This window comes from Tachypleus tridentatus, chromosome 7 (assembly GCF_004210375.1).
Source record: "Tachypleus tridentatus isolate NWPU-2018 chromosome 7, ASM421037v1, whole genome shotgun sequence".
Classification (NCBI taxonomy): Eukaryota; Metazoa; Arthropoda; class Merostomata; order Xiphosura; family Limulidae; genus Tachypleus; species Tachypleus tridentatus.
The window spans coordinates 107,404,064-107,421,717 of NC_134831.1; the positions used below are offsets into that span (position 1 = coordinate 107,404,064).

Genomic DNA, 17,654 nt, shown 5'->3' on the forward strand with positions numbered 1-17,654 from the left:
TATACATTCCTTGCGACTCAGCACACGAAACAAAACAAAAACTCAACATACTATGAAACCAAATAAACACAGCCATAAAACTATGCTCACCAGATAAAATTAACAACAAATTAGACAAAATAAAACAATACTTCATCAACATCAATAAGTTTCCTCCACAAACCGTAGAAAACATTATACGCACACACCCAGACAGAAAGCAAAATCAACCAACAAAAGCAAATATATATCACGAATCAAAAAATAACGAAACCATATACTGTTGCATACCATATATTCCCGATATCAGCAGAAAAATAACCAACATTTGGCAAAAACTAAAAACAAAATATGACATTCCAGTTAATACTAAATTTATTCAAAAACCGGACACAAAAGTAAGGTCTATACTATGTAAAACCTACACTGACAAAGACAACACCAACATTATTTATAAAATACAATGTGATAACTGCCACAACTTCTATATTGGAGATACAAGTAGAAAAATGGAAAGCAGATTCAAAGAACACAAAAAGTCACCTTTACACGTTTTCGAACCATGCAAATCAAATAAACACAACCATAGAAAATACCCAAATACTAAATAAAGATACAAACATAAACAAATGGAAAATTAAAGAAGCCTTTCTTATACAACAACTCAAACCCAAAATAAATCAATACAAAGGAACACCTTTATACCTATATCAATAAATATAATCAAACATCTAAGCACGCCCTCTACATTCCTACTCTCAGTTACACAACCGCCTACAAGCATGTGATCAATAACCCTTTCTTTCTTTTATATGCAAAAACGGCTCGTTTGAGTTGAGAAAATATTTTACATAGAAGAGCGAACAACGTTTCGACATTCTTTAGTCATCGTCAGTTTCACAAAGAAAGAAAATTTGTGAACCTGACGATGACCGAAGAAGGTCGAAACATTGTTAGCTCATCTACAAAGAGCTTTCTCTACTCATACCAGCCTTTTTTACATAAGTGCGTCCCCTCTTAACGATAATTTGAGCAAGTCTAACACCTATAAATAATAGCCATCTCAACTTTTAAATATGTTCCCATTTAACAATAGTTTAATGAAGGTTTTATTGGAAACCTGACACTTCAATATAATAGCCATCTCAACTGTATGTCTCTTTATAACAGTAGTTTGATCACGTTTTTTTGGAAGTCAAACACCTCCATATACAGTTACGGGAGAAAGTGTTCGTACCCGTGTCGTGAGTAGTTTTTTTCCTCATAACTTAAAAAGTATCACGATTAGGATAATGAAAGTAGTGTATATTATAAATAATATACTAACACACATCTACATAAATTTTTATGTAAATTTTACGACAAATAAACTGTTTATAAACAAATAAAAATAGGAGAGGCAGAAAATGTTCGTGTGTCTACTTTAATGGTCAGTTGTGTAGCCTTTCAGGTGAATTACTTGGCACAGTCTTTCCTCATAGCCCTCCATGATCGTTTGACAGTACTCGACTGGTATCTTCTTCCATTCTTCTTTACAGAAGGCCTCCAACTCTTGCAAGTTTTTCGGATGACACTGATGAACCCTGGGTTTCAACTCATGCCAGGCATTTTCAATTAGGTTGATATCGGGTGACTGCGATTGCCACTCCAGAATGCTTATATGGTTCCTCTGCAACCAGGATTGCACATATTTCAATGTGTGCTTAGGGTCATTGTAGTGCTGGAAGATCCAACGACGCCCAAGCCACAAGTTCCGAGCATCATTCTTGATATAAGTGCCTAATATATCAACGTACGCTTCTTTTTTTGTGATTCTGTTGATGCGGCGAAGGCTGCCTACACCAGAAGAGCTGAAGGAACCCCATAGCATGATCGAGCCACCTCCATGTTTAACTGTAGGGACGGTGTTCTTTGGAAGATTTTGTTAAACCTTCTTACGGAAAATATTGCGAACATTATTATGGCCGAAAAGCTCGATTTTAGTCTAGCTTGACCAAAGAATACTCTTCCAATAGGTAAAGGGTTTATCGACATGCCTTCTTGCATACCTCAATCGTGCTTCTAAATTAACAGGCTTTAAATATGGAATTCTATGAGGACGGCATGCTTCAAACCCAGAAGAGCGTAACATGTTTGTAACTGTAGAGGTGCTTACTTCAATTCCAGTTTCCCTTACCAGTTTCTATATGTCATTACGTGTTAAACGAGGGTTCCTATTAACTTCTCTGAAAACCCTCTTGGTTTTCTCTGGAATTTTGGAGGGACGTCCAGAACGAGGGAGGTTAGCAGTTGATCCTGTAAGCTTAAACTTGGCAGTTATGCTTTGAACAGTAGATTTTGGCACATTAAGTTGTGTAGCAATACCGGAGACACACGAGACTTGTATTGTACAATAACTCGGTTTTTTAAATCACTGGACAGTTGTTTCATGTTCGCCATGATGACCAAGCAGATAATGACGGAGATGGTCCTAAATTGCCGGAAGTACATTTTTTGCTGGCTAAATTACAATAATTATGAACCCAATATCTAGTTCTGGAATGGTATAATGTAGTTTATTTGCCAAACTAAACAAAGTTTTTGTGGGAATATCAGTGTTTTCACACGTTCTGAACTGTACGAACACTTTCAGCTCCTCCTATTTTTGGTTATTTGTTTATAAACAGTTTATTTGTCATTTGATTTACATAAATATTAAAGTAGATGTGTGTTAGTATAACATTTATAATATATTGTACTTCTACTAGCCTACTCATGAAATTTTTAAGCTATGAGCAAAAAACCACTTGAGATGCGGGGGTACGAACACTTTCTGTCGTAACTGTATTTTAACTAAACTCTGTATTTGTATTATCAGAGTGACGTCAAATATTTTTTCACTAAACACTATACTTGTGTGATAAGTGTTAAGTACAGGTATATTTTCACAAAACACTATTTGTATGATAAGTTTGAAGTATTAGTATATTTTCAATAAACACTACTTATGTGATAAGTGTGTACTACAAGTATATCTTCATGAAACACTATACTTGTGTGATGAGTGTGAAATACAAGTGTATTTTCACTAAACACTATACTTGTGTGATGAGTGTGAAATACAAGTGTATTTTCACTAAACACTGTACTTGTGTGATGAGTTTGAAGTACAGGTATACTTTCACTAAACACTGTACTTGTGTGATGAGTTTGAAGTACAGGTATATTTTTACTAAACACTGTACTTGTGTGATGAGTTTGAGGTACAGGTATACTTTCACTAAACACTGTACTTGTGTGATGAGTTTGAGGTACAGGTATATTTTCACTAAACACTGTACTTGTGTGATGAGTTTGAAGTACAGGTATATTTTTACTAAACACTGTACTTGTGTGATGAGTTTGAAGTACAGGTATATTTTCACTAAACACTGTACTTGTGTGATGAGTGTGAAATACAAGTGTATTTTCACTAAACACTATACTTGTGTGATGAGTGTGAAATACAAGTGTATTTTCACTAAACACTATACTTGTGTGATGAGTGTGAAATACAAGTGTATTTTCACTAAACACTATACTTGTGTGATGAGTGTGAAATACAAGTGTATTTTCACTAATCACTATACTTGTGTGATGAGTGTGAAATACAAGTGTATTTTCACTAAACACTATACTTGTGTGATGAGTGTGAAATACAAGTGTATTTTCACTAAACACTATACTTGTGTGATGAGTGTGAAATACAAGTGTATTTTCACTAAACACTATACTTGTGTGATGAGTGTGAAATACAAGTGTATTTTCACTAAACACTATACTTGTGTGATGAGTGTGAAATACAAGTGTATTTTCACTAAACACTATACTTGTGTGATGAGTGTGAAATACAAGTGTATTTTCACTAAACACTATACTTGTGTGATGAGTGTGAAATACAAGTGTATTTTCACTAAACACTATACTTGTGTGATGAGTGTGAAATACAAGTGTATTTTCACTAAACACTATACTTGTGTGATGAGTGTGAAATACAAGTGTATTTTCACTAAACACTATACTTGCTTTTTGTAGTAAAATTTTGAATTTATTTTGGGAATGCGCATTATTTCAGAATACTGGATTCACTTCCTATTTTGCTGGGGCTTTCCTTCTTTGATGCATCAGGATTAATTACTTCTCCAGACTGTACACTCGAGTTAAATTTATTGAAAGATATTTTACAGAAGAAAGAATTGAAGTATAATATTTGGAAGGAGGATGAACTGATTTGGTATTCTACACGTATAGCTGGTATCATTCCTTTTTGTTTGATCCTTTGGAGTCAGCATCTGTAGTGTTCAACTTATTCTGACAAGAGAGAATAAAGAAAATCATTTTCATATTTAATAACTAATTACATCAAAGACAAAACAGTATTTTACAACAGTAAAGTACCTTCCTGTGAGAAAACAGTAAAGTACCTTCCTGTGAGAAAACTACATCATATTTAAAACAGGATTACAACAGTAAAGTACCTTCCTGTGAGAAAACTACATCATATTTAAAACAGTATTTTACAACAGTAAAGTACCTTCCTGTGAGAAAACTACATCATATTTAAAACAGGATTACAACACTAAGGTACCTTCCTGTGAGAAAACTACATCATATTTAAAACAGGATTACAACAGTAAAGTACCTTCCTGTGAGAAAACTACATCATATTTAAAACAGTATTTTACAACAGTAAAGTACCTTCCTGTGAGAAAACTACATCATATTTAAAACAGGATTACAACAGTAAAGTACCTTCCTATGAGAAAACTACATCATATTTAAAACAGGAAAATGAGCTTATTTCTCCAAATTTAAATAGCTAAACACACGACTATAGACCATTCACCTTTTATCTGCAGGGAAACAAAAATGAACTATGTTAAATATAAATATTAGTCTCATAATTCTTCAAACTTAGTTTGTTTGGATATTCCTAACTAGTTTAGTAATTTATTTCATTCATTTGGTACATTAAACTTAATTGTTTTATGATACAAAAATAAATGAAAATATTACTTATTAAATTTAAAATTCATGTTCCAAATAACTGTATTACTTCATTATTTTGAAAAGAATCATAGTGATAGTAAATTATTGACTATTATATTTTATATTACAAATATTTTTTATTTCACAATTCTTATCTGTTGTATCTTATTCTGTTTATTGGAACTCAGTTTAAGAGATAATAAATTAATACAAGAGAATTGTACAGTAACCTTAATTGTGATTAAAACAATAAGATCTCAGCTGTTTGTTTGTTTTTCCAATTTTGTGCAAAGCTACACGAGGGCTATCTACACTAGCTGTCCCTAATTTAGCAGAGTAAGACAAGAGGGAAGGCAGTTAGTCATCACTATCCACCGCCAATTTCTGGGCTACTCTTTTACCAACAAATTGTGGGATTGACCATCACATTATAATGTCCCCATGGCTGAAAGGGCAAGCATGTTTGATGCAACAGGGATTCGAACCTGCGACCCTCTGATTTACAAGTCAAGTGCCTTAACCACCTGGCCATGCCAGGCCTGATTCTAGTATTTTAAAATTCAGTGGAATGTGTAGTTCTCTTCTTTTCACAAAACCAGTTTTCCTTACAGGTTAATGTATCATTGAATAATATTATTCTCCCAAAATTTCTTACGGAAATCTTTGATTTGCTGATAGCTTTTGTATTGAGTTTTGGAAATATAATTAAGTTTATTGACTTAAAACCATTAACAATGAATTATTTTAATTAATCTTACCTTCAGATATTTAATAACAATGAATTATTTTGATTAATCTTACCTTCACATATATTTATTAATGATGAATTATTTTAATGAAATCTCACATTCACATATATTTATGAATAATGAATTATTTTAATTAATCTTACCTTCACATATATTTATTAATAATGAATTACTTTAATTAATCTTACCTTCACATATATTTATTAATGATGAATTATTTTAATGAAATCTCACATTCACATATATTTATGAATAATGAATTATTTTAATTAATCTTACCTTCACATATATTTATTAATAATGAATTGTTTTAATGAAATCTTACATTCACATATATTTATTAATAATTAATTACTTTAATTAATCTTACCTTCACATATATTTATTAATAATTAATTACTTTAATGAATCTTACATTCACATATATTTATGAATAATGAATTATTTTAATTAATCTTACCTTCACATATATTTATTAATAATTAATTACTTTAATGAATCTTACATTCACATATATTTATGAATAATGAATTATTTTAATTAATCTTACCTTCACATATATTTATTTTGAAAAGAAATAAAATATCATCAGCAAAGAAATTTCATGCAAATGAAACAATAAATCACAATAAAGATCCAAAGTTACATCAGGTGATTATTTCGTTATAAGAAATTTTATTCCAATAAGTAAGGATTGCCAATCACTTACATAATCCATCTTACACTGGAGTTCAGAAACTTCATTGTCTCAGAGTTTAATAAAACATGAATACAGGTTCCAAGAAACTACCTTCAAATTAGTGTATTAACATAGAATTTTCCATTTCATTTAAATAAAATTTGAATTGAGAGAGAATGAATAATTTATGTTTTGAATGATCTGTTCTTAAAACTATTATCATTTCTAGCATCTCTAATAAAACAACTATAAACAAATATAAATAATTCTGATTATGTCTAATACTTCACACATTTTACCAATTCCCAACGATTCTTCACATACTACATTAACTAGACCCTTTTGTTAGTTCCAGCTATTGTCCAATTTAAAAAAAAAATCCTCAAGAATTATTACATGTTGCTAGAATCTTTAATCATTATTTCACCTAATGAAGATTTATTCTTAAATACTATGTCATTAGATGTGGCTGTTATTTTTAACCTTTATTTTATTAGGTGTAGCTGATACCTTAAACCATCATTTCAATAGTTATAGCTGCTCCCTTTAACAACTATTTCATTAAATGCAGGTGACATGTTTAACCCAGTAAAAAGTGTCATTAATGAAAGACAGAACACTGGATGGAAATCAAAAAGGAATATGGAGATAGGCATAAAGAAAGTGATTGGTCTAATCCTGCATTAGAACATCTACTGCCAGAGCTGCAAAGTCTAGGATTGGTGACAATACAGAAGTATGGTGTTGAGGGAAGTTGCAGAGGCACTGATGAGAAGACTTCCAAAATTGAAACAAACCATTGAAATGCAATATGGAGAGGCCATTTCATGGCCAAGACAGTTGACCTGCTACCAGATTCAAAGCTCCAAGGACATGACCAGCTGACAATATGGACCATCACAGGATGATTAGGCAGATGAAACTGAAGATAATGGAAAGCTTTAAGAGAAGTCAATAGTTTGACGACATAGATATGAGGGATTACCTCCAACCCTGGAAAAAGAGGTGTACTGATGAACAGATACAGGTAGTAATGAAGTGGTGGAAGAGCAATGACCAGTGTGATATGGGAATGAATGAGTCACAATGGTCAGAGAGGAAAAGGTAGTGGTTCATTGGTTGTTTGGAGTTTATTGGCACAAAGCAATTAAGCTTTCTGTGCCATATAACCACTAAAAATAATAAAATAAGAGTAAAATTATTAAAATATATGAAAAGAAATCATGTTAAAACAAAACAAAGTCTAATTTTTGAAATAAAAACTTACTATTATAAAGTTAAAAGACCAATGGCCCTTAAAATTTAAAAATACAACTGATTTGAGCAGTCTCACCATTGCCAATGGCATTGTCCAATGTCAAGGGTGAACCTACGGTAAAAATATGTCTAAAATGGTGCCATTGCTCACAGTTGTAATGATGGCATGACAGTAAAATGTAGGCTATTGTGACTTGAGTGTTACACAGACCATGCATTGGCGCATCAGTCCCAGATAAAAGAAAATGATGAGTTTGAAAACTGTGACAACTTTTTTCTTCTGATCCTTATGAAAGCAAAATGGCCAAAGTCCAACAGAGGGTTTGATTTGGAAAAGCTTATTATTATGTTGATCACTCCAAGTCGACTATCAACTGGTGTGGAGCTGAGCCTTGAATATAGAACTGTATTCCAATGGAATACAGGCATAATGGTGATAGTACCAGAGCCAACTGACTTAGCTGCAATATCAGCAAGCTTGTTCCTGCAAATACCAATGTAGCCTGGTATCCAAAAACCTTGACAGAAGTAAATGGTGAGAGAGAAATGGGCCAGTGAATTTTGAATATCGATGAGAATAGGATGAAAACAGATGTGAAGCGATTCCAGGGCTAACAGAGAGAAAAATGAATCACAATAAACAGTACAGTTTGTGTACTGCATAGTTTCTATGTGTTCCAGGGCAAGAGAAATGGAGTACAATTCAACAGTGAACATAGAAACTGTAGAAAGAATTCTGTGTGCAACAGCCAAATCACAGCAAACCATGGCAGAACCCAGAGAGTCACTTGATTTTGAACCATCTGTATAAATGGGAATGGAAGGATGGCTTGAAAGATGTTCGTCAAATAGAAGGCAATACTTCCAATTGGGAGTATCTGCCTTCTTCAGATGACTCAAAGAAAGGTCATGTGTGAGAACAGTTAAAAAGCCATGGTGGTATGAATTGACCAGTGGAGATAGCAACATATTCCAAAGACAGACCCAATTCAGCTAGCTGGGCCTGGATATGAAGGCCAAAAGGAACAATGGTGGACTGTCTGTTCTGAAAAAGCATAGCCCACTGAGGAAGATAAATACAAACCAAAGTGGGATGCTGTGGTAAGAACAAAGTTTCGAAGCATAGAGTAAAGAAAATTACAACTGGCAGAGGTTGATTGATTGATTTAGTGTTTTATGGCACAAAGCAGAGAGGCTATCTGCACCAGACATTCGGTAAAAATGTAAAAAAAAATAAAAATAAATAAATAAATGTAGTAATAGACATAAATGGAAATGAAGGTAAAACAAAAAAGTATAAAACCAATGTTGACACCTAGTCTACAATGTTAAGATAGAAGGCAGAGTATAAGAAGTTGTAAGGTATTTACTCTAGCAAAAAGGTAATAATCATAACCCGCCAGGAAGATTAACAGGTAAGTTCAAGAACCACCGTCAATCACCTGAAGTTGGCCTTTCCAGTCCTGGTTCCGGGTTATGTGTCATAGCAGCTATTATCAAAATGTAAAAGAATAAAAGTTTTAAAAGACACCAAGAAAATCGTAATAATGAGTAGCCAAATGTCTAGTAAAAAGATAAAGTCAAGTAAATGGAGTAAAATTTGTAAAAGTAAATGAAGGTAAAAACAAAACAGCAATTAAAACAGAAAATGGTGTAAAAACCAATGGTGACATCCAGTCTTCAAAGTTGTAAAATATTTACTCTAGCAAAATGTTAATGATCATAACCCGCCAGGAAGACTAACAGGTAAGTTCAAGAACCACCGTCAATCACCTGAAGTTGGCCTTTCCAGTCCTGGTTCTGGGTTATGTGTCATAGCAGCTATTATCAAAATGTAAAAGAATAAAAGTTTTAAAAGACACCCAAGAAAATCGTAATAATGAGTAGCCAAATGTCCAGTAAAAGATAAAAGTCAAGTAAATGGAGTAAAATTTGTAAAAGTAATTGAAGATAAAAGCAAAACGGCAATTAAAACAGAAAATGGCAAAAAACCAATGTTGACATCCAGTTAACAAAGTTGTAAAGAACTACCTGTAGCAGAATGGTAATGCTCATAACCCGCCAGGAAGACTAACAGGTAAGTATAAAAACCACCGTCAGTCACCTGAAGTTGGTCTTTCCAGTCCTGGTTCCGGGTTATGAGTCAATATGGCCAGTACTAAAAAGTTAAGTAGTAAAAGTGTGAAATGATATGCAGCAAAAGTATAATAACAACTCGCCAGGATGACTAACGAGTAGTTCAAACGGATAGTTCAAACAGGAGCGTTAGTCACCTGAAGTTGGTCTTTCCAGTCCTGGTGTCGAGTTATTTAATGTTCTGGCCATTGTCCAATGTCAAATTGAAGGAGAGAGATTAAAACTGTAAAAAAGGAACCACAATTAAAAAGGTGTAATGAATAAATATGCAACACTTAAATGAGATTAAAAAGGTTAATGGCCATTAAAAAATTAAAAACATTATCAAGGTGGACAGAGTCACCATCACCAATAACTCTGTCCAATGTTACAGACTGACCCTGGGAAAAAATGTTTAAAATATTGCCATCGTTGAGAACTGTAACGATGGCAAGAAAGTAAAACGTGGCTGATAGTGATTTGAGTGTTACACAAACTACACATTGGTGCATCAGTTCCAGATAAAAGAAAATGATGAGTTAAAAAACTGTGACCAATGCGCAGACTAGTGAGAACAACTTCCTCCTTCCGAAATTTATGGAAGCTAGATGACCAAAGTCCAATTTTGGGTTTGATTTGAAAAAGTTTGTTGTCACGTTGCTCATTCCAAGTGGACTGCCAGCTGGCATGGAGCCGAGCCTTGAAGACAACACCATAGTCCATGCACGGAATAGGCATAGAGTGATGGTGCTGAAGCAGACATATTTAGCTGCCATGTCTGCAAGCTTGTTCCATAAATACCAACATGGCCTGGTATACAGAAAAACTGGATTGAAGTAGTTGCTAATGAGAAATGGGCCAGTCGGTTTCGAATATCAGCGAGAATAGGATGTGAGCTAACGTGTAGCGATTCCAAAGCAAGTATAGAACTGAGCGAATCAGTATAAATTGTGCAGTTGGAGTACTGCTCAGCTGCAATATGATCCAGGGCAAGAGATATGGCATACAGTTCAGCAGTGAACACAGAAGCTGTAGAAGGGATTCTGCGCACAACTACTGACCCATAGCAAACCATAGCAGAGCCCACTGAATTACCTGATTTGGAACCATCTGTATAAATGGGAACTGAATGATTGTTTGAAAGATATTCATTAAATAAAAGACGGTACTTCCAATCTGGAGTATCTGCCTTTTTTAGGTGACTGAAAGAAAGGTCACATTTGGGGGCTGTAATAAGCCATGGTGGGATGGGCCGACCTGTGGAATCTGCAATGTTATCCAAGGACAGACCTAATTCATCCAATTGCTCCCGGATGCGAAGGCCAAACGGAGCAATGACAGATCGCCTGTTCTGAAAAGTACTCCCCACCGAGGAAGGAAAACACATTTCCAGGTGGGATGCTTTGGTAAGGAATGAAGTTTCAAGTATATTGTAAAGATAGTTGCAAACGCGAAAGTGTAGAGAAGGTTCATGAGATTCAATGTATATACTTTGAACTGGAGAGGTATGGAAAGCCCCAGTGCAGAGTCAAGTCCTTGGTGATGAACGGGTCCAGCATCTTTAAGGTCGAGGGAATCTGGCAGAGCCATAGACCATTGATCCATAATCGAAGTTTCGATCTAATAAGAGCACGATATACCTTTAACATTGAACAGCGATCTGCCCCCAACTGGTAGAAGAGAGAACACGGAGGATGTTCAGTGCTCTTGTGCATTTGACCCAAGCTGCTTTAAGTGTGGTATAAAGGTCAGTTTACGATCAAAGATAAGCCCCAAGAACTTGGTCTCCGGGACCACTGGGAGCAAAACTTCACCGATATGAAGTTCAGGATCAGGGTGAATACCCGTCGACGGCAAAAGTGCATGCATACAGTTTTGGAGAGAGAGAAATTAAAGCCGCTCGCCAGAGTCCACTTCCATACATGATTGAGGGCAGTTTGTAGTTGCCGCCAATATATCTCATGTTTGACAACTGACATGAGATGTGAAAGTTGACATACAGCCCATTTGCAACAGTGAGAGGGAGTTGTTCATGATGGCATTTATCTTTATACTAAAGAGTATAACACTCAATACACAGATCTGAGGGACTCCAAGTTCCTGTACAAAAGAACGGAAAGTGTCGAACCCACACGAACTTGGAATCTCCTGTCCATTAAAAAATATTTAATAAACATGGGTAGATGGCCACGTAACCCATATGTATGGAGGTCTCGCAAAACGCCATACCTCCATGATGTGTCGTAAGCCTTCTCTATGTCAAAGAATATTGATACAAGATGTTGGCGGTTGAGAAAGGCTTCTCTGATAGATGTTTCAAGACGAATTAGGTGGTCTGTGGTGGAGTGCTGTTGACGGAACCCACACTGGGTGGGCGAGAGGAGGTTGTTTGATTCAAGGAACCAAACAAGACGAGCATTAACCATCCTTTCTAATGTCTTACAGAGACAGCTCACAAAGCAATTGGACGGTAGTTTGAAGGAATCTTGGGATCTTTCCCTGGCTTAGAGAAGGGTAAAATAATAGCCTGGCACCAGGCATCAGGAAAAACATTCTCCTGCCAGATCCGATTGAAAACAATCAGAAGGACATCAAGAAAAGCAGGAGATAGATGGTGCAGCATGTCATAATGAATATCATCAGGTCCAACAGACGTACTGGCAGACCGATGAAGGGCCATTTTAGTTCCACCAGGGTAAAGGGACAATTATAGTCAATGAAACAGTCAGTTCGAAAGGAAAGAGGTGATCGCTCTGCCCGAGTCTTGATGGCCAGGAAGGTGGAGGAATAAGCAGAAGTGCTAGATACCCGCAAAAGCTTTCACCTAGAGTGTTAGCGATGTTCAACATCAGTCACCTCCTGACCATCAGAGAGTAAGATCGAGAGGGGATAGAATTGTAGTGTCCATTAACCTTCAATCCTGTCCCATATGATCTTGGAACTGGTGGTAGAAGATAGGTGGTTGTGAACTTAATCCAAGATTCCTTCTGGCTGTGACGTCTTACCCACCTAGCATGTGCACGGGCCCATTGGAAAGCAACCCGGTTTGAAAGTGTGGGATATCTACAAAAAGTATCCCAGGCCCGCTTTTGAGCCTTCCGTGCTAAGTGGCAAGCAGGATTCCACCACGGACGAGGATATCGTGGAAAACGTGTCGAGGTTTTAGGAATACACTGAGCAGCTGCATGTGTAATACAGTCAGTTACCGCTGCTACACAGTCGTCTATTGATGGCTGATTTACGATGGCAGGATCAAGTTCTGCGACAGCAGTGAAAGTGGACCAGTCTGCCTGATCCAGCTTCCACCGGGCACGCTGGTAGGGGTGGCATTGACCATGGCCAGTCTCTCTCAAAAGGATCGGAAAATGATCACTGCCTAGTGGATTACTGTCAACCCTCCAAGAAAAATGGGAGAATAATGAAGGGGAGCAAACTGAGAGATCAATAGCGGTAAAGGACTGACTAGGTGCATGTAAGTAAGTGGAAGAACCAGTATTGAAAAGAGAAAGATTGTGATCAGAGAGCATCCGCTCTACAGATCGCCCTCCCATCAATAACAGCACTTCCCAGAGGGGATGATGTCCATTAAAATCCCCTAGGATTAGAAATGGAGATGGCAATTGTTCAATGAGAGCATCAAGATCTGATTGATCATATGTCTTTCCAGGGGACAGGTACAGAGAACAAACAGTGATGGTATGACCCAAGGAAACACGGATGGCTACAGCCTCCAAGGGTGTGTTGAGTGACAAAGACAGGGTGGGCACGTGTTGATCAACCAACAGTGCCACCCCTCCATGTACTCGACCATCACACAACCTGTCATTTCTGTACAGAGAAAACTGCCGAATGGAGACAGTATCAGCAGTTTTGAGAAATGTTTCTTGTAAAGAAAGACAAACAGGATGGTAGGAAGCAATCAGCTTTTGATATCATCCAGATTAGAACGTAAACCTCGACAGTTCCATTGTATCAAGGTGGCCATTTTAAGAACGGGTAGGTGAAGTGGCTGGAGAACCCTTCGGTTTACGACCACGTCTTTTTTCTTTACTGTCTTTAGTCGGAGGAGGTCTATCAACCTCCATGGATCCTGCTCTATGTCGGGTGGGCAGGTTTTTGTTATTGGAAGGGGTCCTCAGTGACTGAGGACGCGAACGAATAATTGTTTTGTCTCTTGTGGTGGGAGAAAAAGATGTATCAGAAGAAATGCCTGTATTTGAAACTGTAAGACATGGATCTTGAGGTTTGTTGGAAGGTATGGGAGGAACAAAGATAGGTGTGGAAGTCGATTCATCAACCTTTTTAACCACGGAGGTCAAAAGGCTTTTCATTTGTTTTGAAAATGATTCTCTTGGAGGCACAGAGAGATCTGTCTGCACTCCCACTGTGGTTGTGGAATGAAGTGCAGCAGCATATGTCCGAGATGGAGTTGTGGACAGCAATTTCCGAGCCTCAGGATAACTAATGTTATGTGTCGTTTTCAAACGCTGCACCTCTTTTTCCTCCAACCAGTTTGGGCAAGAATGAAAGTAAGAGGGGTGAGAACCATTGCAGTTTACGCAATGTGGGTTCATGTCACAGTCATAGGCATCGTGGTCCTTGCCTCCACAACGAGCACATGTCAGGGAACCACGACAGGATGTCTTTGAGTGGCGAATCTCTGACATTGGAAACATCGAAGAGGGTTTGGTATGTATGGCGAACCCTGCAATGAGATAACCTGCCTTGATGGTGGCAGGTGCACGTGGTGAAGTAAATGTTAAAACGAGGGTATTTGTTGGCAGTGTAATTCCATCTTTGCGAAAGTGGAGATGCTCACTGCAGAAACTCCTTGAGTGGAGAGACCAGCGAGAATCTCTGACTCGAACGTTCTTCAAATCCTTTCAACAATAACTCGTGAAGAATTCAAGGTAGCATGGGGTGTAACCTCAATAGGTATATCCCCAATTGCCTTTGAATTCAAGAGGAGTTCACTGTGTTGGGATGTGGATGTTTCAACCAATATGTCACCAGATCAAGTTTCTTTACTGATTTTGAGAGCTAGCAAGTCCCTCTAGTCCCTTTTGAATTAAAAAAAGGGGACATTTGCTCTAAAGGTTTTTCCAAAGAGAATGTAATATAAGAAAATGAGGTGCGTGTGTTACTGATGTTGAAGATTGCTGTTCTGAGTATTCAAGACGTGGTCGCTACCCATTGACTGTTTTTACAATTTTATTTAAATTTTTAGAGGATCCATAGGAAAAGAAAAATTTCGGTACCCACTGACCCCACCCACCATGGAGCCCTACAAGGGGACGACTACAAAGTCACGCAAGGACAATGCAGCAACGCCAGGGTTTCGTGAGCACTATACCCAAACACCAGCATCAGGCACAATGTCCACAACACCGCTGAGAACTTCCGACACTGGTACTTGGTTGACTCTAGCCCAAGTGGACCAGCCGATTGACCCAAGGGGCCACCCAAAGGCTGCCCGTCTACAGGAATTCGAGGCCAAAGTAGTGTGTTAGGTTTGGACCCCTCAACCACCAGGATCCTCTCCTCCCCTTCACGGGTCGCCACGCACGGCAAACACGTGGGTGGATGTTTAGATCCCAGAGAAGGTAACCAGATAGAACAGAACCTTCCCTGGGAGGTCCCCTCACCACGTACAGGAATCCACACCGAGGGGTGGCAGAGGTGTAGAGAAGGTTTGTGAGACTTGGTGTAGAGTTTGTACACCATCTTATGCTGGTGAATGAAGTTCAACCTCTTTAAGGCCAAGGTAATGGCAGAACCACAAAACAGAGACCTATAGTCTAGTTTGGACGGAATGAGGGCATGATAGATCATCAGCATAGAACATTGATCTGCTCCACAAGAGGTGGAACAAAGGACATGGAGGATGTTCAGTGTTCTTGTACACTTAACACATAACTGCTTAATGTGAGAAATAAAGGTCAATTCATGGTCAAAGATAAGCCCCAAGAACTTTGCTTCAAGGACCATGGAAAGAGCAACCACACCAACACGAAGCTCTGGATCAGGGTGAATACCCCTGTTGACAGTTTAAGTGCAAGCAAACAGTTTCAGAGAAAGAAAAGTCTGTTTGCTTTGGTTCACTTCAATGAACAAGTGAGAGCAGTCTGAAGCTGCTTCTCAATAAATCTCACACTGGATGAGTGACACGAGATGTGGAAATTGTCAAAATAGAAACCGTTTGCAATGTTAGGAAGAAGTTGTGCAGTGATGGAATTAATCTTCATACTGAAAAGTGTGACACACAAGATACATTCCTGGAGGACTTCAAGTTCCTGTGGAAAGAAAAACATTCTCCTGACAGATCTGATTAAAATCAACCAGAAGAATAACAAGAGAGGTAGGAGAGAGATGGCACAGCATCTTGTAGTGAATATCATCAGCTCTGACTGATGTACTGCCAGAGCAATGAAGAGCAAGCCTGAGTTCCCCCAGTATAAGGGGGTAATTATACTGATAGATCAGCCCGAAAAGAAAGAGGTGATCATTCTGTCTTAGTCTTGATGGCTAAGAAGATGGGGAATGAAGTAAAGTGCTAAATGCACAAGAAAAGCTTGCACCAAGAGTATCAGTGATCCTCTGGGTATCAGCAATTTCCTGGCCATCAGAGAGCAAGATCAAAATGGGGGAAGAAGTATAATGCCCACTGACCTTCTGAATCTTGCCCCACATGACTTTGGAACTGGTGGTAGAAGAGATGCTAGTTGTGAATGTAATCCAAGATTCCTTCTGGCTTTGATGTCTTACATGCCCAGCATGTGCATGGGTCTGCTTGAAAGTGATGCAATTTGAAAGTGTGAGGCATGTATGAAAAGTATCCCAGACCCATTTTTGAGCCTTTCATGCCATATGGCAGGCAGGATTCCACCATGGAAGAGAATACTGTGGAAAACATGTTGAGATTTTAGGAATGGACTGAGCAGCTGCTTGGACAATACAGTCAGTTACTGTTGCCACACGGTCATCTATCGAAGGCTTACTGACAATAAGAAGATCAAGTTCCAACAGAGCAGTGAAAGAGGTCCAGCTTTCACCATGGCACGCAGGTCGAGTGGCATCAACCACAGCCATCTCCCTCAATAAGACAGGAAAAGGATCACTGCCCTGTGGGCACTGTCAACCTCCCCCAAGAAAAATCAGAGTAAAGTGAAGGGGAACAGATAGAGATCAACAGCAATAAAAGACTGACTAAGTGCATGAAAATATGTGTAAGTACCAGTATTTAAAAGAGAAATATTATAATCCAAGAGCATATGCTCTACAGAATGACACCTCCCATCAATCCTGGGGAATGGCAACTGTTTAATGAGAGCATCAAGGTCTGACTAATCATAGGTCTCCTCAAGAGACACATAGAGAGAACAAACAGTGATGGTGTAACCCAAGGATATACAGATGGATACAACCTCCATGAGTGTATCAATTGGCAAAGATTGGGTGAGCACATGCCGATCAACCAGCAGTGCCCCTCCTCCATGTACCTGTCCATCACACAACATGTCATTCATATACAAAGAAAACTGTCGACATGTGACTGTATCGGCAAGTTTCAGAAATGTATCCTGTAAGGAAAGATAATGGTAAGAATCAACCAGCACTTTGATGTCATCCAAAATATAAAGGAAACCTTGACAGTTCCTCTGTGTTAAAGTGGCCAAGGAAACCAGAAATAATCTGATGATAAGCCATACAAAAAGTGTAATGAAGTGAAGGAAGACAAAGCTACTGGAGATCAGTGGAAAGCTAAGACAAAAATGTACAAGAATGAACATAAATATTATTGAAAAAAAAGATATAATTAGAGAAAGGAGGTTCATGCAGTACTGCAGCCACAGACTTGTCAAAAACAA

At 37.7% G+C, this 17,654-nt stretch overlaps 1 pseudogene across 1 annotated transcript in view; it reads right to left on the minus strand.

Moving 5' to 3' along the window:
• Nucleotides 1-4,147: 4,147 nt before the first annotated feature.
• The window catches only part of LOC143256349 (N-alpha-acetyltransferase 10-like), a 38,669-nt pseudogene continuing 25,162 nt past the window's right edge, over nt 4,148-17,654 (minus strand). The window contains exon 7 of the transcript XR_013031276.1: nt 4,148-4,308. The product of XR_013031276.1 is annotated as an N-alpha-acetyltransferase 10-like (transcript). The remainder of the gene's footprint in view (nt 4,309-17,654) is intronic.